The sequence below is a fragment of the Ambystoma mexicanum genome, chromosome 10 (genome assembly GCF_040938575.1).
Source record: "Ambystoma mexicanum isolate Mex_15411 chromosome 10, UKY_AmexF1_1, whole genome shotgun sequence".
In the NCBI taxonomy this organism is placed as follows: domain Eukaryota; kingdom Metazoa; phylum Chordata; class Amphibia; order Caudata; family Ambystomatidae; genus Ambystoma; species Ambystoma mexicanum.
In genome coordinates, this window is record NC_090932.1 from 1,392,255,218 (window position 1) to 1,392,279,426 (window position 24,209).

Consider the following 24,209-nt stretch of genomic DNA (forward strand, 5'->3'; position numbering starts at 1 on the left):
AGGAAATCAGGAGAGAGAAGGTGAAGTTGAGAGCGGTTTAGAGAGAGAGGTCTAAAGATAGACATATAGATAAAGATAGAGGGAGAAAAAGGGAGCGTGAGATAGAAAGAATATGAGTTAAGCAAGAGTGGTGATAGGAGGGGTAAACAGTAAACAAGAAGAGGGAGACAGAGAGTAGAGAGAGTGCAGGGTTGGAAAAGATCAGGAGAGAGCTTGAATCAAGAGAAGTGAGAGAAATGATAAGACCAGGGGATGAAGGGTAGAAAGGTGGAGTAGGAGGAGAACAGAGAGAGAGATAGAAAAGGGATAGTGTATTGAGAAAGGAGAAGGATCGAGAGACTGCCACTAGAAATCAGATAGGGGCGATGCCTGATTAGTTCAGATAACTAGTACCTTAAGGAATTATACTGATAAATCTGTAGTGAAAATGTATTTATCAAGACCTTTTGATTGTATGGAATAATATGATATGATTAGTCATTTATAATTTGTCTATATACAAGTGTTTCTAGGTGCGACAAGACAAGGGAGGGAAGACAGAGGGAGGACAAGACAAACAATCTTACTAGGTCTTGTGTCATTCAGATCATGCAAGTACTAGAATGAGAAGTGCAAGGGGAAATGGTGGGGGTAAGTGCAAGGTAGAGGGTAGGGGAAAACAGGGCAGCAATGCTCCGAGAAAGTGCAGCCAGGGCAGCGCAGCTCTGGGTAGTGCAAGGAGAGCAAGGGACTGTAGGGTTACAGTTACAGCCCCTTAGTGCGTTGTAGGCCTGGAGGCAGTGCAAGGGTGACTGATGAAAAAAGGGCATGATTCCAAGTGAGACTCTGAGGGTAGCCAAGCAACCAGTCAGTACAGCAGACAGGTTGGCCAGGAAGGTCAGCAGGGAGGCAGAGAGAAATCAGAGGAGAAGAGCAACGCTTTGAGCTGCTTCAGTTGGTCCAGCTCAACTGTGAGAGGGGCAGGGAGGCCATCCCAGGGGGAGGCACCTGCGGAAGGGAAAGATCTACCCCCGACTCTCTGCCTGTAGAAGCGTCTAACCGTTAGAGAGTTGCAGGTAGCTGAGCAAATGGTTCGAGAAGGGAGGTATTTTGAAAGAGAGCGTTGGATGTAGTGCGGGCCCGAGCCCCAGAAAGAATTGTGGACAGTGCAAAGGGTCTTGAACTTGATCCTTGCAGCCACCGGGAGCCAGTGGAGAGATTGGGCTACGGAGACTGGGCTAGGTCTAGGGAGGTGTGAGTCCCTTTCAGTTGAGGGAATTCGTACAGGGCGCACCCCTAGATTTGGAGACCAATTGACTTTTTTTGTGTGATGTCTTTGTTTTTTTACTGAAAACGTATTTACTGGCCAAATGACTTATTAGGAATCTTGTCACACCATACTAATGTCCAAAAATTGTTTATGTGTCTCTTAAAAGCTCACCTTTTTCTGTTTTCCATTTGTCTTTCATGCTTACTAAATATGCATACACTTAGTACACTGTATTGTGGTTTAATCTATATTTATTTTCCTGCTAAACCCATAATACCAAAATTAATATAAACATTTTCCAACATCTCTCTCTCTCTCTCTCTCTCTCTCTCTCTCTCTCTCTCTCTCGATCTCGCTTGCTCTCTTCTCTAAGCAGTTGCCTACCTGATGAAAATTATCTCCTCTTTCTGGGAAAAGTAATATGTCATTAAAGCCTTCTGATTCATTGACTCATAAAAAAATGACACTGACATATATCCAAAAATAAAAATGAAATACAATGCATTTCTATTTAACGCTTAACTTTCACAGTGTCCCAGATTTCCACAACCCAATTTGTCTCGTTTATTTAGATATGGTTTTGAGTCAAACGATTAGATGCCTTTGTATATCCATCTGTTGATAAAATGACATTCATCTTCCTGTTGTCATTATTGTGTGCTCGATAGCCAATTAGAATTCTTCAAGTGCATTCATTTACCCCTGATATTTATGTCACTCCAAGTAGTCTAAAGGTTACAAGATGGCTTAGAACATTTGAAAAGATTACTTTCCTACAAAAGTCTCCTTCAAGATAAATGGGGGTTACATTGAAAAAGAGTGGATGAACAGAAAAAAATACATAAAATATTATGTAATTTCACAATCAACTCACATGGTTTTCCAATTAATTACAAATTGCTATATATGCCATGGCAGCAGGCATTGTCAAAGGTAAGGTGGTGGGGGGGGGTGGGGGTTCTGGGAGTTTCTTTCTACCGGACTATATCCCAGGTTTGAGTATCAACCAGAGTCTTTAGCTTACCATCCTTTCACAGGAGAGATGTTTCCACTACATATCAGTCTTTGTCCTGCCCAAGGGCAGTCCAGCACCGAAATGCCAGGCAATTCTCTTCTGAACAAAAGTAGCAACAGCAACCCCAGACACGTGTTTCGGCCTGGTTGGGCCTCGTCAGTGAGGTGGAGCTGTGCCTGTCTAAGAACGGTGAGCAAGGGTTCCACTTCTGGATTACCCTAGTAATTTAGGGTGAAAACCCAAAGATACTTGTTATGCTGAAAAAGAGTGGATGAACAGAAAAAAAAGATATAAAATATTAGGTGGTTTCACAATCAACTGACATGGTTTTCCAATTAGGTGCAAACTGCTTTGTATGCCATGGCAGTAGGCATTTTCACCCATGAAACAACGAATGTCTCTTAGCTTTACGTTGAGCAGGCACTTAGCCAATGATCATTTTACATTGTTCTTTTCTTTTCTGTATGTACACCCTAGGGAATGTGGGAGAGGGACTACTTTGAATCGGATTATTGAAATGTAGCTTGGAAAATGTTACTAGGCAAATTACCAAATACAGAAAAAGAGATCTGCCAAGGATCACACAAGGGACTTCATTACACGTTTGATAATATTTCCCACTTAAATACCATACAAGTCATTGCCAGATTACAAGATTTGCAGAAATTCTTTTCAGAATTAATGACAAACTCGAATACCATTACCACCACTCAGTCCAGAATTACAGGCAGATTAGGTCCCTATGACTCCAAGTGTTTTTTGGTGGATTTACCACTTCCACCATATAAAATCCCAAAATTGTTGGAGGTAAATACCAAGATTGACCTCGAGCGACTTGCTGTAGGGAAATTCAAATGTGGTGACATAATTATGCCCACTTTTTAAACTACAAGTTAAGGATCACAGCCAACCCTCGTGGATATCCATAATAAAACAAATATTAGTCAAACTACAAATGATAATAATATATTCAATGTTACATTGTGTACATTGTCGTATCAAATTCTACAAAACAATGTATTAACATAGGAAAGAGCCCCTATGATGGCTAGCATACCTCCATGCATACAAAAGGTTGCCGCATTGTGCAATAATTCATACCTTAAACAGCCAGACATTCTTATGGCCTCTATGAATCAACTGTAGAATCAGAAAGATGTAAGATTTACTCAATAAAGATGACAGGCTTCTACAATGTAAGGATTTAGTGTCCAACATTAAACTGCCTAACCTAGAACATAGGAAATACCTCCAACTGGGGCATTGTATGTACACAGTTTTGCAGAAGACCAAAGAAGAACTGCAAATCACAAAAAGTCAACATCAACATATACTCTATACCAATTAACATGATACACTCCAACCCATTGCAAGAAAAATGACCTACAAAATGGAAAAAGTTATTGAAATTAGTGTCCACTAATAATTCCTTTATTAGTTAAGCAATGCTTAGCTTTACACAATTCAAAATCCTTCATGATTAGTTTTGGATTCCAGATATGTGGAGAAGGAGGGTGGCGATCTAACTCTTCTAGCTGCAACTGAATGTATAAGCATATGGATTGCCACCATTAACTTTTTAAAAGCCTTGAATATGGAATGAAAATGAATGTCTCAATCTTCTTGTAAAAACTTTTCTACTTGGAAGATGTCTATCTGTAAATGTATAATAATGTCTGTTTCATTGCTCATATTTTGAAAAATTGGATTTCATTATGTATAAATTGAAAAAGTTGTTGTAATTTCAACTATATTCAATAATAAAAAAATAAAAAAAATAATAATCTAACTCATACACTAACGAAGTGTCCTAAATTGGGCCATCATCACCAGGGTGGGCCTGCCACTTCGGAGCATATCGCCTCAGTGTTGTGATAGACACACTAGTAGTTGAATTACGGCAGCATTAATGACGGCCAAAATGCGTATCCTTTGATATTGGCTAAGGAAGGTCCATCCTCTTTATGCACATTAGCTAAAAACATTGCCACCTGACCCAACAGTGAACAAATCATTTATAGAATAAACAAGGAAGTCTTTTTTTTGATGTTTGGAATCTGTCAATTATCCATTATCCAAAGGGATGGAAATGTTACCTTGAACTAAACTCTATAGGAGGATTTCTACTCTCAGCAGACACATAGTGCAAGGCTTACATAGAACCATATGCTGTATAATGCCTGACTCGTTTCTTTTAAACTACACAATACATCTTAACAATGAACCATTCCATTCTGTCATCATTTTGATTACGGAACATACTAGATCTAGCAATCTGATGTGCCAAGTTCACAAAACCAGTTGGCTGTTTCCCGGCGGTAGATGCTAGTATCATTGTACCCTACTGAAAAGCACCCTCAGTCAACTCATCACTGCACCTGAGAACAGGTTTCCCAGCTCAACTTCATGGGCGCACCCGAAGTATATCATAGCTGAGCGTTGTTCATAGTTATATTGGGTAATGCACTAGGCGATTGTTCTGCTCTGCTGCCCAGACTGAGAAGCTCTGGAATTGCAGTTCTTTTCCTTCAGAAGCAGCCGAACTCTCCGCTTTTGCAAAGTGGCTGATGCCCCTCTGAACCAGCATTGCAGCTCACTACAAATGTGCGATCAAATCAGCAGTAAAACCACTGCTTTACTGCCAAAACAATTTACCGTTACCACCATTCGGCCACGTGGGTTTACCATGTGATTATGAGATTTGGTATGCTGGGGTCAGTCCCCTATTTCGGAGTCCAGAGGACCCGATGGGGATTTTTGGTGGATTTGTCGTGAGCAGTAATACTGCATGTTAAATAAAAAAAATTTTTTAGGAAAAGTGGGGGATTCACTTCCAGCATTCAGTGGTCGAGTAAAAGTTACACTCATTCTGTTACTGACAGAAAAGTGGTGGTTACGCAATTACTGCCCCTTTTTTACTACAGCACAAAACCCAGAATGCGGCCCATTTTCCTCGTAAATTCACCTTCTGATGGTGATCACAAGCCTTTTGAGCACTGGTTGCTGTAACATGGGGGTTTCCTGACAACATGTGTGGTTTGATGTTTCCGACTGACATAGTTTTGTGCCATTGCAGCAGTTCACACATAAAATGCCTTAGTGAAAATATGGACTGGATTTCCAATTTATGGGTGACTCTTCACAATACTTCATTTGGACGCTCATGGTTGTGCTCATTACGTGGCATGTGCTAACATTGGCAAGTGTGCACTCTCCTGTGGGTGTGTGGGTCCGGCATGTTCTGTCATTCTCAGGTGCGGCATCATCAGGACTTCTCATTGACAATCTTCCTGGAGAACTGGAGTTCTTATTTAGCTTCTTGGCTTGTCCAAGATTCCAAGTAATTTGGGTTTTCCCCTGGGCTGGGTTGCAGTGGTCATTGTTCATTTCACTTTCATAATGTTCAGGGGTGTTGATGTGAATGGTAAACTTATTTTGTAGTGTCATGTTTGTTTGTCTACCAGTACCTGATCATCCACACCAATGGTGGGTCCGTGGGCATATTGTCTTTTGATTTCCTGCTCAGTGGCCGTCTACTACTTGCTTGGATGCGGTTATTTGCAATGGTTGGAAAACATTAATAAATGAGATGGCAGAGTTGAACATACAGCTCGTCCCTTTAGTAACTAAGCAGCGGCCACTCCTGTTGATGAGTAGGGTGTTGTAGTGCAGAATAATCAGCAGAACCTCTTTTAAATGGGCAAACCAGAGCATTTTAATGGTGTGCCTGCATTGCTTTCATTCATATTTGATTGGGGCTAAGAATGAGTGCCCTTAAGTTGAATAACACGTCATTTTATAGAAATTCTGATACCTGAAAAGCAGATCTACTGTTAGATTTGACGGATTCTGGGAGGCTATGTGTGAATGGATAACGGCCATTGTATTCAACGCTGTAGAGTAAAACCCAAAAATCAATGGTAAAATAATCCAATTGAGTCAATAAAGGGCACAGGAGCAAGAAAAACAAAAGTGTATTACAGGCAACCATGGCAGGTAATAATTGGAACGAATCATTCACAGAGCAATACAAAATGGTGGTGTTTCAGAAAGCTTTGAAAATACTGTTCACTGATTGGTCAATCTGGATTGCTCTATAGCAGAATCTATACAATGCCTAGCCCTATTGGCCTATCCTATCCCTCATGGCCGTTCTGTTAGCTAAATAGTAGAAATTACTTTATGGTGGTACCATTTAGTTTCCCAGATTTATGATTGGATAATCAACATTTGCGTGCATACCGGACCTTTTGCCTTGAATGTGTGACCTCCCTCCGGATTTATGGGTTTTATTAATGTATACCTCCGCTCATGTGTAGGATGTAAGACTTCATCCCAACAATGTGGTTACAAACTTGGCTTCTGGGTATGGTACTCAACCAAAAATGTGATCCATCACGTAAGGTAATTGAATGAATGTTTATCCTTTTTCCACGGTTTAGTGCTCCTCAGTGGTGGGTGGGCTGATGCAAGCCAACTCTTCAGTTCCTACAGCCTGATATGGGCTTAATTTTCACACCCTAGTTTCTACCATGTCTTCCATCCTGGGAAACCACAATTTTTCCTTCAGTCACACCTTCTTTTTGGCAGTTAATTGGTGCCCTCCATGAGGTAGAATAGCCTCTCTTTGAGATAAACTTGTTTGAATGGCAATCCTTGAGTCTCACAATATGATACCATTGTACATGACAGACCATTCTTGTTTAGCTGAAAACAGGCTACAGAAGGTGGCCAAAAAATTGGCAGTTATGATGTTTGTCCAGGAATCCCTACCAATTGCTGTCCTGTAGCGCTTTCTTGGAAATTGTGAGGCATTCTTCCTCCTTGTTGCCTAAACAATGTCTTCTATGTTTTTCAATTTCATGTGCCGTTTGTTTCTCCTATGGCATGGCCTCATGGGGATAGTGGAAAACGAACCAGCTGGGTTTACTGTGCCACGGTGAACAATATTGAAAACTGGCAGACGTGGAGTCGCAACAGACACTTTCAAGTGCTCACTAATTGATGAGGCATTGTGCCATTCCTAACTAGTGGGAGTTCCTTATGAACAGATTGTCATAGACCTATTCATGGAAGGTCTTGCACCCCACAGCAAAGCAATCCTTTGTGATGTGTTAATATCATTGCTCCATGGTGGCATAGAGCCAACATCCCGCAGGAACTATGGCACTATTTGCACTAGAACAACCCAAAGGCTGCAGAAACTGGCATCGTCTACCAACTTTGTAGGCCCAGCAAAGTAGACCATGGGTGTTTCATACATGAGTATGCCATTAGTGGCAAAGAATACATATCAGTGGATACCATTCCACAACCAATGAACTGTGGATTTCACAGTGCTCTGTGGGGCTCTGCGAGGGTGGCCAGATTGAAAATAAACTGAATATATTTATTGACCAACCTTACATATCAATCACATTGGAGGGAGTCTGAACTGCACTGGTGTCATCAAACTTTGCTGGAAATGATGGCACTCTTTCTGCCATAAACACAAATCCAAGGATTCCAGATTTTACATCATAAACCCTCATTTCATTTGATAGCAACACTGTCTCGCCTCGTAGGTTTCAGGCGTCAGAATGTGAAACACCTCTGCAGTGCAGGAAAGGTCACAGCTAAGAAATGATATCTGAGTAATCCCAGGTCTGTGGACAATGTGCTAATATAGCAGAGGTCTGGATGATGTGTAACTGGTGATACCCAGCATGCAGGTCATGTGCTTCCTGGAGGTCAGCAATTATATCACAAATTATAGGCATAGGTGATGGTTTGCTTTCATAGCTTAATTGGGAAGTCAAATGAATACACACATTCACAGTTATTCTGATTGCTTGGGTTGTTTGGAGCGCTACAATTGTGGACACAGATGGAGCAGGAATTGAGCTTGCTTAATGATTCCAGCACTCTCCAGTGTTTCAGATTTAGCTATTAGGCAGTGGTTAAGCACCCCCTATAGCCTGAATATATTGCATATGAGTACTTCTAGAAGGGAGAAGACATGTGAGGAGAGACCTCTGGGTGCTATTTGCTTATTTATCCACCAATTGACTGACTATGGCCATTTCCACCCGCTGCCTGCCCATCTTAGACTGAAACACATCCTCCTGGGATCCCTTTGAGCAAGCTCTATGAAGCAATAACTTCAAACTTTGTTTTTTGTCAGTGCCTTTTCCTAGCAGAATTCTGAGAGTCAATGGCTTAATTACAGCTATACATATACTACTGGTTTAATGCAATGTTTTAACAAAATGTGCCTTCAGTAATTAGATTTATATCTGTTCTTTGCATGAAGTTCTGTCAAAAACAAAAATTGACAAAGCCAACAGTTTTGGGTGTTGTATAGGTGTATAGGTATTTGACAGGCATTGCTATTATTTGCTATTATTTGACCACATAATCACAATATGTTTACAGCTGTTGTCATCTTCTTCCCTGGTAGTATCAGTATGGAAGTGACTGGCAAATGCTTATAGCATGCCTACACAAAAGCCAACACTGTTGGCTTTGCCAATGGTTGTTTTTGCTCTGCAACCAACATAGTGAATAGATGGAAAGGAGTATGGTATTGATTGTCACCGGATGACCTGTCTCGTTAAATTTCAGCTGTGCCTCCTTGCCCCTCATGCATCCAACCCAATGGAAAATTGAATTATGGGGCCTCATTACAAGTTTGGCAGTACAGGAAAAAAAAGTGGTGATAATTCTGTTACTGCCACTCTTCCCCCACTGCCAAATTACAAGCGGGGTGGGCAGATTTACCTTCAACCAAGAGCTGGAGGTAACGTAGGAACCCCACCAGCAAAAAACAGCTGTTTTACTGACACCAGTATTACCGGTACCGGCAAAACCGGCAATCTCCCCATGAAGTTCTATGGGAATCCATGGAATGGGGATTTACCTACCCTTACTGGCTCCTGTAATCTACCAGTAATTCTGGCAGATCATGTGCCGGTAACAGTAATTCTCTTTAGTGGTATCCCGCCGGATTCACCAGCGGGATAACAGGAAACATATAATGAGCCCCATTGTCTTCATGTGATCGACAAAGTCTTATTAATATACATTAAATTCTAAATAATACTGTTTCAGGGCCTCTGCTGAGCAATTTGTCTTTTTCTTTAGTGTATGTATAATGCAGTGTTATTTGGGAAAAAGCAACCCCAAAAGCATAGATCTGCACCTCGGTGTAACATTCAAGTGTGTATGCATTGCACATTGCACATTGATCTTACTGTATACATGGGGCCTCATTACGAGTTTGGAGGCAGCCATGCCCTTATAATGGCTGCCACCAAACTCAGGTCTGGGTCCGTGGTCCCTGAATGGGGAAATACCGGGCCATTCCGACTTTGGAGGGCCGGGTATTTCCCCATTCAGGGAACCCAGACCCGGACCATCCCCATTCCCATTTGAGCCCCTATAGGGCCTGTTAATGAAGGGCAAGTTGTTAACATGCTGGCCCCATCACGGGTCCCGCAAAGGACATCTGGTCTGACCAGATGTCCAGAGCGGGTCCCGCAAGGGGACCTCGTAATAGGGCGGAATGGGTTTAACAGCGCCGGCAGCTCTACCGGCACCGTTAAACCCATTCTGCCAGGGTCATAATGAGGCCCATGGACTCTTCTTCATTCCTGACAGACATCAGTACTATTTACCCAGTAGTTACCTCCAGTATCTATCCAGATTATTGATTATGGGTAGTGCAAATTGATCTTACTATAGACATAGACCCTTCTTCTGTAATCAGCGTCATTGCTATTCACCCAATAGTGCCCCCCAGTCTGTATCCAGATTATGGATGGTCGAACCCAAATATGTCAGATCCAAATTTGGTTAAAGATTATTTATTTTTCTGATTCCCTGCCATTGGAATTCTATCCTGTTGGCGCCTAGAAACATTCCTGCTCTCAAAATCTTTAAGAAAATAAAATACCCTGTTTCGATAAGGTTTACGCAAAAATAAAGTGTATGTTTTCATCAGTCAATTTAGTATTTAGATTATTTTCTACTTAGTCTTCAGACTACTATGTTCAGACTGTTCAATGTCTCAATGCCAAGGGAGCTTTGAAGTTTATTAGGTCCAAACTAATGGCGAAGCGATTGAGAATGTCACTGCCTAAGTAAAAGGCGGCAGTGACGTCTCACACGACCCAACAATTATGGACTATGCTCTTGTTGCCAATGGAGATTTTGAGCATACACCTGCTTGGCAGGAGATGGATGTTTCGAATTGGGTGCTTCCAGGTCCATTTCCCATTTGTCTATCAGTTTGAATGTGGGAATGGCTGGATCTTTTGGGAGTTGGCGGAACATGGCTTCGCTGATGAAGCTCTTACCATTGTTCACACACACTTGAGCGAGAACAGAGTCCTTCCCATCATTTAACTGAACAGGGATGAACAACTGATCTCCAGTTTGCTGAATATCAGCCAGGTTCTGAGCTGATTTCACATTTTTCTGGACTATAGGAGTGGGAGTGTCTGATTGTGGATTGGTAAAGAATTTCAGAGTGTTTCCTTCCAGTGTGGAATACCACCTTAAACTGGAAGGAAGGTTGATTTTCAGAAATAGAGAGGACCCCCCATCACCAGTCTGTTGCCCTACTGCTATTACTGTCACGTCTGGAATTTGGTTGTTCTGGAAGTGAAATTTGTAAGCGATATTCAATCAACACTACAGCTAAGTCAATGCCTAGTCTGGGATGCTGAGGAAAACCCTTATTGATGTATTTTTATGTCCAATTCAGTACTCTGGATGACAACCCTTATATAACACCGCCCTCTTAGAATCCTCCTGACCCCACTGAGCCAAGAAGTAGGTTTGTTTTGCAAATTAAAAGGTTTATTTGAAAAAATAACAAGATATATATCACACTTTTATAATAAATTAATAATTGATATCACACTTATGGATATAATGTTGATCAACAATGGGTAATCTGGCCCTAGCACACTTCTTTACAATCAATGAGGAGTTAGTATAGGATGGATAAGGTAGCAAAAATACTTTTATGGTTTCAAGGGAAAAGCAATGAGGAATAAAATGCAGTCCAGAAATAACTTGATATGATTTTAGCAAAAGATAAGATAATCGCTTTTTCTCTGGCAATTCACCCCCCCACCCCTATGCAATGTAAGAAATGGAAGGAGATGGAAAGAGGAGCACACAGTTCTCAGGAATGCAATCAAATAGAATACGAAATTCAGTTCCCCCCCAGCAAGCTTAGAGGAAACAGGTAGAAGTCTGAAACACAGGCCCAAAATGCTTTGAATGTGATGACAATGAAGTGAAAAATGTGCTAAAAATGCTTTTAATTCCCTCTAGAGGTTCAGGGTGGGTGATATCTAGTTTATATTAGTTCAGGCTCACTTTAGCAATACTCTATGTGTAACCAGAAGATTAAAACGAATTTTAGCAAAGGACGAATTTTAGGAAAGGAAAGCAAGAAGCTGCTGATTTTTACACGTGGCTGAAATTGTGCGAAATGTCAAATTGCTGCAAATTTAGTCGCGATTACGGAGGCACTATCAGGAGTAGGAAGTCGCTTCTAGGCTCGCTGGAAAGCTTAGAATCCTAGCTTTAAGATGACAGTTAAAACTCGCTCCAAGCACAAATGGTTCCGGAGATACGGCCAATTTCGTGAAGGTAGTTTTTCGGATTTGAAATTTAAAAGTTCAAATGACAGATGACAGTTTTCAGTTTTAAAGATGACAGAATGACACGATTCTAGGAGGCAGTTCTAATAGGCTAAAATAGTTTGAATTCGATTATTTTAAACTAAGAAATTGGTTTTGCACAGTGAGTACTCACACTATATTTTTGAAATAAGCCGTCAAGGTCTGGTCAGGTCAGGTTGGACAGGACTTCCGGCGTGTGGTTCTGAACAGTGGTCTGGTCTCTGGTTCTGCTCTCAGCACTGCACAGTTCTGGTCTCTCTGGATCTCTGGTCTCTCTGGATCTCTGGATCTCTGGTCTCTCTGGATCTCTGGTCTCTGGAGGTTGATGGATTTGAAGTCTGGAGTCTCCCGGCAAAGCGTCCCGCAAGAAAGTGGAAAGTGAATCTCTACCTGTCCCAGCAGTCTCTTTTTATGTGTTTTGGAAGTGGGTGCGTGCGTGGCATAACTGAGCCTGCCCCTCTCTACTTGTCATTGGCCCAATTCTCCCCTCTCCCATGATTGGGGGAAGGAAATGGATTGTCATCATGATGAGGTCTGTTTATGGGTCAGAGGATCCTCCCCTGGTCAAAAAGGGGTGTGGCTTCCCACATCATATGGTGGAATAACTGGTTTATCCACTTCCCCCAAGCTCAGCTGGCTCTCACAGGCACTTCTCCTCCCACTTCTCCCAAGAGGAAGCCACTTTACGGCCCCCCCAATATAACATTTGCCTGAGTCCAGGACAAGGCTTTGTTCAACCTCCTGCAGGTGCCCCTCCCCTAATCTAATCAGAGAGGTGTCATCTCCTTTTGGTGGGGAAGCAGGAGGCAGCCAGGCCTGGGAATGCAGTTTGATCAAGTTTCAACTCCTGTCGGGGGTTGTTGTCAGGCAGAATTCAGCTAAATGTCACTTTAGTTCCCAGTTTAAATCAAACATATACATTAAATAATGACTTCCTTCAAGTCATTTCAGAATATAGTTTTACATTGTATCCACCTCTTAGCAAGTCTGTCCTTGGCCTGGTTTGGGTTCCTCTGTTCAGTTTTACACAAAAGTCTGGTGGTTTTAAACCGCCGGCTTTCTGATAGTGGTGAGTACCGGTATTGCATCCATATTTGGGATCTGTCTTGAATTACTGCATTTCTTTTGCTTGATAGTATAGGACCGTTGCTTAACATTGTTTTGATGGCATCCTTACAGTAGAGTGGTGATGTGGACCCCCCACAAGAAGGTTGTATCTTTGGAGTGGTCTTGTGCCAACTGTGCAGTTCTCCTGGATTCTGGCGTGAATGTGGGCGGCGCAGCTCATCCCCACATCCACCCAGTCTATTGATATAGTTTGTTCTGGGATAGAATAATGGGCGGCGACAGCTCATCCCCACATCTACCCAGTCTATTGATTCAACATGGGTCAAAACCCTTCACAAACCCCCCCGCCCGACTACGCTTTGATTCAAGTCGAGGGGAAGTCGGGTGCAAAGGAGGTTTTGAGCCCTGGCGCTGGTATGTCCACATTATCTTCTTCCAATTCTGTAGATGGCACAGTTCAGCATCTTTTCCTCCACCCAGTTGGATCGATCGGTTCTCCTCGCCGGTCCTGATGGGAATATTGGGCGGTACCCCGGGCCCCTCGGGTCTCTGCTCCCGGTCCCCGGTCGTCCTCCTTGGTCAGTCTCCAGGTTTTCTTTCTCCTAGGACGACAAAGGAAAGCGGCAATACCTATTCATAGACATTTCTCCCCCACTATTGATATAGTGGGGCGACATATACATTTTATACTTTAATAGACATAGCATTCCAATTTTGAAAAACAAGATATAATTCAGAGACAGTGGCTTACAAGCGTCATATTATTTTAGAGACTATATGTGGGATATTTTAGGGTTGGAGCTGAATTAATCTGGAGCGGTCCCCTCTGGTATTGCAGAGGACTCCTCCAGTTGCTGCAGAGTGTGCCTGGGATGGCAACACTTTTGCTGATTTATATGTACCCACTTGTCTTCCCCTTCTGCCAAACTACCTTTGGGGATGTGGATCTTATACGCTACAGGGGAGATCTTGTCTATAATTTCAAACGGTCCCTTCCATGTAGGCAAAAATGTTCGCTGTTTGGCCTGGTTCCTTTGGAAATTGTATAGTAGACCCGGTCCGCCACCTCGTATACTTTCCTGGTGGTTTTCAGGTCTTAGTGGGTCTTCATGCTATCAGCTGATCTTTCTAGATTCCGCTGAGCATAGGCAAAAGCATGTTGGAGGTGTTTCCTTAAATTCTCCACATACTCATGAGTTGTGGAGGCATTTATCAATGTTTGCTCTTGCCCGAGGGCCTTCTGGGCTGTGAATTATTTGGTGCAGGCAGGCTTTTAGGCCCCCCCATCTCCAAATCCAAAACGGGGGTGACCTTTACCTCTGCCACCTTGGCAGCAGCAGGGGTGCTGTTGGTTTTGGGGTTTTTCTGCGCATTATTTTTATTTTCGATGGGCTTCTGCACCTCATAGATCCGGGTAGCCTGTTCAATGACCCAGTCTAAAGATCTTTTCTCATGAAAATCTCTCACGAGCTGGGTCATTATGTATTTGGGTAAGGCATGGAAAAACGTATTGATAAATTCTCTGCTATCCGTGCGCACCCTTCTGGTGGTCTGCGCAAAAGCACGCTTTAATTCTTGCACAAACTCTTGGCGGGCCTGATCCTCCCCACATTGCAAATTGTAGGCTGCCTTGCAAGCCTCTTGAGGATTTCTGTGCACAGAAAAATGTTTCAAGATGGCCACCCTGTATGTGGACCACCTTGAATGGTTTTGATCCTCCAGCCCTGCAAAGAAACTGGAGTATTCTGGTGAGAAGGTCCATTTGGCGTCTATAGAGCAAATGCTGGGGAAGCACCATCTTGCGTCCAGTCATCAACTCAAATGGTGACATTTTAGTTGCAGATGAAGGGGTAGATCTGATGGCCATTAGGACCAGAGGTAGTCGGATATCCCAACTTGGCCCAGAATCTGCCACCAACTTTTTTAATATGCTCACAATGGTCCGGTTGTATCTCTCTACTGCTCCAGAAGAAGCTGGCCGGTACGCAATATGTAGCTTCCTTTTAACCCCCAGTATCTCCCACATCTTTGTCATTACTTCACTGGTGAAGTGGATACCTCTGTCTGACTCAATCCTTTGAGGTAGACCAAAACGGGAAAAGATGTGATTGATCATCAGGGCAGCTGCAGTTTCTGCCTTGCAATTTGGGGCTGGGAGACATTCCACCCACTTGGTAAACAAGCATGTGACGGTCAACATGTACTTGTTTCCTCTAGACGAGCGAATTACAGGGCCTACAAAGTCGATTTTTGCAAATCTGACCATGGCAGTATCATTCCCCTCTTTTGGAGGGGCGCACGGTGTGTGAGGGATGATGGCTGAAACTGTGCACACACAAGACACCCCTTCATGTATTGGTCGAGGTCCTGCCCCATGTGTGGCCAGTATGGAACCTCTCTTAAGATTTCAAGTGTTGTATGACACCCCCTATGACCGGCGGTGGCTGCATCATGGGCGTGACTTAACATCAGGCTTCGGAATGAGGTAGGAACCACCCACTGATCATGGCCAGCTTGGGATTTCCTTACCAACAAACCGTCTTGGATTCGGAACATTTTTGGACATTTCATCAACACTCTTAGGTCCTCTTTCCCAATGTAATCGGTATCCGTCAGGGGAAAGTTCACAGGGTCCTCAATGTGTTGGTAAAACTTACCAATTATTGGATCCTCCTTCTGGGCTGTAATCAAATCAGCATCAGGGGTCTCCTTACTCCATTGTGCAGTTGAAAGATCATTTTGAGCATTTGTCTGGGACCTAGTGATAGCAGTGACCTGGATTTCCTCCAACAGGGACTCAATCTCTATTAGATCCCCTTGGATGGCCCCGGTTTTGGCCAGCTGATCAGCTAAGTCATTTCCAGTTTTGTCTGGTCACTCTACTTTGGAATGACCCTTGATCTTTTTCCAGTAGATGGTCATCCCATTCGATGTGACCAGATCATCAATATTTTGGATTAGCTTCCCATGTTTCAGGGGTTTGTTATTAGCACATAACATGCCTCTGGTTTTCCGATTTACCAGGTGCTCCACGAACCCGTTCCGTACATAATCTGAATCTGTGATTATGAGCAGTTCGTGGAGTTGATGTTGGACAGCAGTGAGGATGGCCTGATGCACAGCCATCAATTCTGCCACCTGACTACTTTGGGGACCAATTTTGTATCCAGCAGAGGGTTCTGGGGACTCATTCACCCATGCATTCCCTACGCCGGCCACCAGTTCTTTCTCCCCGTTGTTGTCAGCATGGTACGAGCATCTATCCACATAGACAGTGGGCATTCCCTCACACTTGTCTTCTTCAAACACTTTGTGTGGGGAATTAAGGTATGCCTCCATGTTGTCCTTGATTTTTAGACTTTCGTCCTCGAGACAGTTTTCTCTGGCACAATCATGCAAGTCAGCCAGACCTTGCGCGAGGGGACTCTTCTTGTTTTGGCCATATCTGACCTCCACAGGAAAGCCTTGCATTGACAGAATCCAGGAAGTAATTCGGGAATTACTCACATTTCCGGCCCGGATTCTGTCACTATGGAGATATTGCAGAGGCTGGTGTGGAGTCTCCACTATGATGTGTTCCTTCTGGATAAACGGGCAGTAATTCTTCAATGCCCACACCGTTGCCAGGAGTGCCTTCTCACAATCGTTGAATTTTTCCTCCACAGAGGATAAAGTTTTGCTCGCATAGGAGATTATTTTATTGACCTTGTCATGCTTTTGGTATAATACTGCCGTCAAGCACGTATTAGAGAACCCTGTCTCCAGGAAGAACTCCTTGTTTCTGACAGGGTAAGCTAGGCAAGGCGCTTGTGAGAGGCTTCTCTTGAGTTGTCTTACTGCCTCGGATTGTTCTGGACCCCATTCCCACTTGACCCCCCCCTTCAAGAGATGAATCAGGGGTCTAGTGATCTCTGCAGAGCCTTCAATGAACTTTCTGCTGTAATTAGTCAGTCCAAGGAGGCTCCTTAGTTCCCGCAGAGTTGTGGGGTCTTTCAGCTTCTGAAGTGCTTCCACTTTCTTTTCTTGGGGATAGAGACCCTGAGGAGTAATCTCATGCCCCAAGAAATTAACACGGGTTCTACACCACGGTGCTTTCTGGAAGGAAAGTTTTGCTCCGGCAGCCCTCAACTGTGTCAGAACATAACGGATCTCCACTATGTGTTCTTCCACAGCTGAACTTTTGATGAGGACATCATCTACATAAGCCAGGTTACCCCTCGCACCCAGGTCGGATTCATTGCCGGAGTTGAGGTATCCGAAGGGAGTCCGGGTCCATGTGTATTGCTGGCCCCCAAAGGTAAAAGCCAGTTTGTATTGGTCCTCCCTACTGACAGGCACGGTCCAGTATCCATTGGTCAGGTCTATTGCTGTGAATACCTGTGACCCCTGAATCTGGGCCAGCCCTTGGTCAATGTAGGGCAGAGGCCATCGGGAAGTATGGACCCATTTGTTTAGCTCCCTAAGGTCGGCGCAGAGTCTCCACTGGCCGTTTGTCTTCAATATTCCGAGCACCGGATTATTGAAGGTGCTGTGTACTGGACGGATTATTCCCCGGGACTCAAGGTTCTTAATTATTTCAGTAAGGGACTCCATGGATGCGAGAGGCAAGCGATATTTCTTCACAAACACTGGAGTCATTCCAGGGTCCGTGGGAATTGTTGTTGTGTGGATGTCGGTGCGACCACAGTCATATGAGTATACTGCAAAGAGATCTTGGAAATCCAAGAAAACTTGTTTCAACTTTTGCTTCTGTTCCAGAGTCACGCAGGCATCAGCTAGGTTGACCCTCTCTTCCACCATCTGCCTGAAGCCTGGAAAGACTTCTGGTTTGGCTATCTCAGCGGCCTCCTCCAGCTGGGTGGAGAAGTCCCTGGTCAGAGTGCTGATTTGGACTGGAGGCTTCAGGTGGGTAAGGCAGCCCTCATGGACCTGAAAAATCACCTCATCCCTCCTGACGTCACAAGTCACATCTTCCTTAGCATAAGGGCAAGAAGTGTACACCAGGAAGTTCCCCCCATGCCGGGTGAAAATCCTGTCTGGTGGTGTATTGTCCTCACTGTCACTGTCAAAACAGTCCTTGGGGATTGGTCCTAACAGTTCATTTCCTAAATCAATGGAGAAATGTCTGTCATCAACCGCCATTCAATAATGGTGCCTGCGGCTAGAGTAATACTCTTTAAGTCGCTGTTATCCACCTCTATTGGAATAGTGTCATGTTCTATGTTGACTAATGGAGTTGGGTTTACCCCCAACCCTTGCTGTTGGAGAGAAGCATTTAGATGTATATAAGCATCAGGGTTTTTCAATTTTTGTCCTCTTTTAACTTTCACTTCCAGGGAGAATTGTCGGGTCCTTTCTGGGATGGTGACTTCCTCTTTAATCAGAATTTCAACTGCATAAGGTAACAATTGAGCTGACCTAAATGCTTTTTCTGAATCATCAAAGTCCATGGGATTATCCGCTAATCGGGACCAAGCTTTGAAGTTTATTAGGTCCAAACTAATGGCAAAGCGATTGAGAATGTCACTGCCTAAGTAAAAGGCGGCAGTGACGTCTCGCACGACCCAACAATTATGGACTATGCTCTTGTTGCCAATGGAGATTTTGAGCATACACCTGCTTGGCAGGAGATCTTTGGAATTGGGTGTTTCCAGTTTCATTTCCCATTTGTCTATCAGTTTGAATGTGGGAATGGTTGGATCTTTTGGGAGTTGGCGGAACATGGCTTCGCTGATGAAGCTCTTACCGTTGTTCACACACACTCGAGCGAGAACAGAGTCCTTCCCATCATTTAATTGAACAGGGATGAACAACTGCTCTCCAATATGCTGAATATCAGCGAGGCTCTGAGCTGATTTCACATTTTTCTGGACTATAGGAGTGGGAGTATCTGATTGTGGATTGGTAAAGAATTTCAGAGTGTTTCCTTCCAGTGTGGAATACCACCTTAAACTGGAAGGAAGGTTGATTTTCAGAAATAGAGAGGACCCCCCATCACCAGTCTGTTGTCCTACTGCTATTACTGTCACGTCTGGAATTTGGTTGTTCTGGAAGTGAAATTCTACTTGGTCAGATTTGTGTTCAACCATGTGGCAGGTGCCATTTAAACTAACATGGTTGACACTTAATTTTATTGGTCGGCTAGTCTGGGTCCAGAGGACCTTGTTTACGCAACCTATTAGGGGTGACAACCTTCTCAGGAGGTCATTCCCTAGTAAACAAGGGGTGCCCTCTGGAGTCACTACTATGACCGGGTGTTTCACCTTGTGTCGCCCAATTTTAATGTCCAAGTCTGCAGTCCCTTCGACGGGAATTACCTTCCCGTCAAAGTTCTGCAGTTGTCCAGGAAGAGAGGTGAGAGGAATACGGTAATTCTCCACCCTTCCTGCATTTAGTTCATCAAAGGCCCTTTTGGACAGAAGGGTAGCTTGGGATCCAGTGTCCACCAGTGCCAAAATTGTACCCTGCCCCTGTACTTGTACTGGGGCATAGTATCTTCCCTCCTTCTCCTCAAGGTGGCACAGATAATGCACATTTTTGGACAACTGGTGGGCCAATTTTCTGGTTTTGGACATTGCAAGAGAAGAGATTTGGGCAGAATTCTGTGGAGAGCCTTGGGAATCTAAAAGCAAAAGTTGGCAACCGGAGATCAGAGCCATTGGGGGTTCCCTTGGTTCCGGTTCTGGGCCACCCCCCCCTTTTTGGAGGCAGCCACCAGGATGGGTTTGAACCAGGGGATTTCGGTATTGTTGGTTGTGGGACAGGATGATGGGCGGCGACAGCTCAATCCTCACATCTACCCAGTCTGGATTGGAATCTCTTGGGACCCATTTTTCCTTGGGAGGAGTTCCCCCATCTCTGAAGGAGAAGATCCTTTTCCCAGTGTCCTCTGAGGATCCCTCTCCCTCAAATTGGAAGACCTGCACCTCCTCCACAAAATGGGTCTGTTTGGGTCCTTTGTTTCTCCTACCTCCTCTCTGCTCCTTGGGTGGCAGACTTTCAGGGGTAGGAGATTTTGTTTCCGGTTCCTGGTTTTCCAGGGGCTGTTTACAAGTTGGGAAGGAAGCTTCCTCCAAGGCTTTACACCCCCCTTCCCCTTGTGCCTCCTCCCTGGGAACCAGTGGGTTATTGGGGTGCTGCCCCCGTCATTGTTCTGGAGCACCAGGCCCAGAGTTTGGGTCATTCTGCGGTGGCATGCTCATCTGAGGGTTCTGTTGAGCCCTCAGTATGTGACCCAGATCCCCTGCCATATTTTGGACCTGGTGCTCAAGTTGTGAAACCCGCTCAGGCTGATACGGGGCTCTATTTTCTCCCCTGGGCTGATCCCGGGAAGGGTAGCTATCCCTTCTCTGGCAATACCCCGGATTGGGAAGATTTGGGTACCCCTCCACCCTTGGCCTCCCCTCTCCCGGATTAGGTTGTCTGGGCTCAGGGAATTGGGGAAAGAAGGATGGATGATTTTGGGGCTGGAAATTGGGTGGATACCTGGGAAAAAAGTTCTGGCCAGGATTTGGTGAATTTCTGCCCTCCTGGAGGAAGTTAGGAGGGAAGTTCCCTGGGTCAGGTGCTTGGCTGGATCCCCCCCTTGGGCTGGAGGAGTCCACACATAACCCAGGATGGGTCGGTTTCCCTTGTAGCGGGGACTTACATAATAAGGGGAGCGGGGGACCCCATTTGTGGGACTACCTCCTCGACTCCCTGTTTGTGACTGGCCCGAGGGCCTTCTGGGCTGTGAAGTATGTGGTGCAGGCAGGTTTTTAGGCCCCCCCCATCTCCAAATCTAAAACGGGGGCAACCTTTACCTCCGCCACCTTGGAAGCAGCAGGGGTGCTGTTGGTTTTGGGGTTTTTATGCGCATTACTTTTATTTTCTATGGGCTTCTGCACCTCATAGATCCGGGTAGCCTGTTCAATGACCCAGTCTAGTGACCTCTTCTCGTGAAAATCTCTCACTAGCTGGGTCATGATGTATTTGGGCAAGGCATGGAAAAAAGTATTGACAAATTCTTTGCTGTCCCTGCGCACCCTTCTGGTGGTCTGCGCAAAGGCACGCTTCAATTCTTGCACGAATTCTTGTGGGGCCTGATGCTCCCCACATTGCAAATTGTAGGCTGCCTTGCGAGCCTCTTGAGGATTTCTATGAACAGAAAAATGTTTCAAGATGGCCGCCCTATATGCGGACCATCTTGAATGGTTTTGGTCCTCCAGCCCTGCAAAGAAACTGGAGTATTCTGGTGAGAATGTCCATTTGACGTACTGGATGCAGCTACTGCTGTCCTTCAAATGGAAAGTCTCCATCATTTGCTCATAGAGCTCCAAGTGTTCCCAAACAGAATACTTGGCGTTCTTATGATAAGGCGTGATGACACTCCTTATTGCCTTTATTTGTTTCAATGGGTCCTTAAGCAAGGCCCTTTTTGCCTTATTGGCCTTTTTGGTTCGGGTAACCCTGGTCCATTCATCCTCCGACTCAGAAGCACTGCTCCCAGAGGTGCCCGTCTGATCTTCCAGGTTTTCCCGGATTCTGCAAGCTTGGGAATGGCTGGCAGAATGTGGGAACCTGGTCTCCTGTGTCCTGTGACGCTCAGAGGAGTCTTCAGATCCCTCCTTGCTGCCAAGATTTGATGGGTACCCCCCCACTGACCTAACTGGGCAGAGGTTTTCAGGATGCCCTTAATGGGCCTACTCTCCTGGGGTTCCCCACTAAATTGCACTGTGCTTGGGTGCCCATACCCGGATGCCCGCCCATCCATTCCTGGGTGGTACTGGCCTATGAGCCCCATACTTTTAGCTGGATAGTAATCTGCCATCCCTGTGGCCATGTGCTCATGTGCGCCAGGGGACATGGGGGTGGCAGAGTCCAGGGACTGAGAGAGATGAAGGCCTCCGGTACTAGGGCTCCTGAGGTTATGCTCAGGCGTTTCCCTTTCCCAGCGAACTTCATCTCTGTCAGCCCCTGCTCCCTGTTGCAATGCAATAGCCTGCGCCTTCAGTTCCTCAGTTAAGGCCTTACTAGACTCTATCAGTCTCTCCTGCATCGCTACCTGTTGCTGGAGCCTATCATTGTGCTGGCAGAGAGCCTCATTCTCTCTCTGTGCCTCCTGATTGGTCCTGGAGTACTGGGCCAGTCTTTGCTGCAGGAGGGTTACCTCCTGAGTCCCATCCCTACTGGCCTGCTCCTTTCTTGCCAGAGCCTCTTCCACCCTCCTGGTGTGCTCTAACAAGTTCTGATGCTCTTTTTGGAGGTTACCCAGCCCCTGGAGGGCCACGTGATTTTCTGCAGTTTTTCTTTTTAAATGGCAGACTTCCTGGCCTAAGGTGTCCCTTTCCTGACTAAGAGTCTGCATCTGTGCCGCCAGGTCGTCCCTTTGCCTTTGGAAGGCACCAGCTTTCTGGCGCTCCTGATCAAACTCTGCCTGGGTATCCAGGTCTTTCAGAATCAATTTATTGCTTTCCTCTTTCTCTCTGTCTAATCGAATTTGCAAGGTGGCTACCTGCTCTGTGCATGCCCTGTTGAAGTCCAGTTGTTGCTCCAGCTTTTTCTGGCTCTGCAGTAGGGAGTCCAAACCTTCTTGGTACTCCTTCTGCAAGGCCAGAAATCTGGTATCCTGGTCAGCCTTTTCCTGTTGCAGCATATCCATATCCTCCTTTATTTTAGTGATGTACTGTCTGCTGTCATTTTCTGACTCCTGGCTCCTGAGCAGCCTCTGCTCAGAAGAGTCCAGATCAGATTGGACCTTCTCTAACGCAATCTGCCGCCTATTTGCCAGATCTTGACCTTCAGCACATTTATCCTGTATGGCTCCCATATATAGATACAAATATGCTGCTATCCTAACAATCTTATTGTGTTTATCTTTGGCATTAGGGGCCATATGTAATTCACTCAGGGCCACATGTAATGGACCCTGATCTCTCCATATATCTGACCCTGTTTCAGCGACGGGTTGCGCGATTGCCTGCAACTAGACCGTTTGGTCCTGATGAGTCTACTCACCTCTCACAAATAGCTTCTGCAAGAAGTGCTCTTGATGTCTACCAGTGTCATCATTCTGGAGATTTGAGTTCCTCCTGACTTACCGAAGTTTGTATTTTATTTTGCAAAACAGAGCTTCTCCTTAGAGCGTTCTTTTGAGGAGTGCGTTACAGCGTACCACAGCATGGTGATCCCACCGGATGTATGTATCCCGTCAGTTAGCACACTGTATTAAGCTGCACAAGTGGTAAATCTAACCCAGAATATCCCAGATAAGCCCCCAATCTGTAAGTGACTCCAATCAAGCAATCCCACTAAGTCAGTGCCTTGTCTGGGATGCCCAAGGGAAGCCCTTATTTATATATTTTTATGGCAAGTTATAATCTGGATGATGTACCCTTGTATAACACCCCTCTCTTAGAATCCCCCTGACCCCACTGAGCCAAGAAGTAGATTTGTTTTGCAAATTTAAAAGGTTTATTTGAAAAATTAAACAATATATATATATATATATATCACACTTCTATAAATAAATTGATAATGGATAGCACACTTGTGAATATGAGCAGTAATCAGCAATAGGTAATCCTACAGTAGCACAGTTCTTGGTTACTTATGAATAGGAAAAGAAAAATAAGGTGGTAGAGAATGCTTTATATGGTTCAAGGAAACGCAATGATGAATGAAATGCAGGACCGAAAATAACTTGATATGGCTTCAACAAAAGACAATGTAATCACTTTTCCTTGACAATCCACTCCCCCCCCTTTATGCAATATAAGGAGATGGAAAGAGGAACACACAGTTCTCAGGAATGCAATCAAATACAATACGAAATTCAGTTCCCCCCCCAGGAAGCTTAGAGGAAAACAGGTAGAAGTTTGAAACACAGGCCCAAAATGCTTTGAATGTGAGGACAATGAAGTGAGAAATGTGCTAAAAATGCTTTTAATTCCCTCTAGAGGTTCAGGGTGGGTGAGATCTAGTTTATATTAGTTCAGGCTCACTTTAGCAATGCTCTATGAGTAACTAGCAGGTTAAAACGAATTTTAGCAAAGGAAAGCAAGGAGCTGCTGATTTTTACACGTGGCTGAAATTGTGCAAAATGTCAAATCGCGGCAAATTTAATCGCGTGCATCGAGCGTAATTACGGAGGCCCTATAAGGAGTAGCAAGTTGGTTCTAGGTTCATTGGAAAGCCTAGAATCTTAGCTGTAAGATAAAAG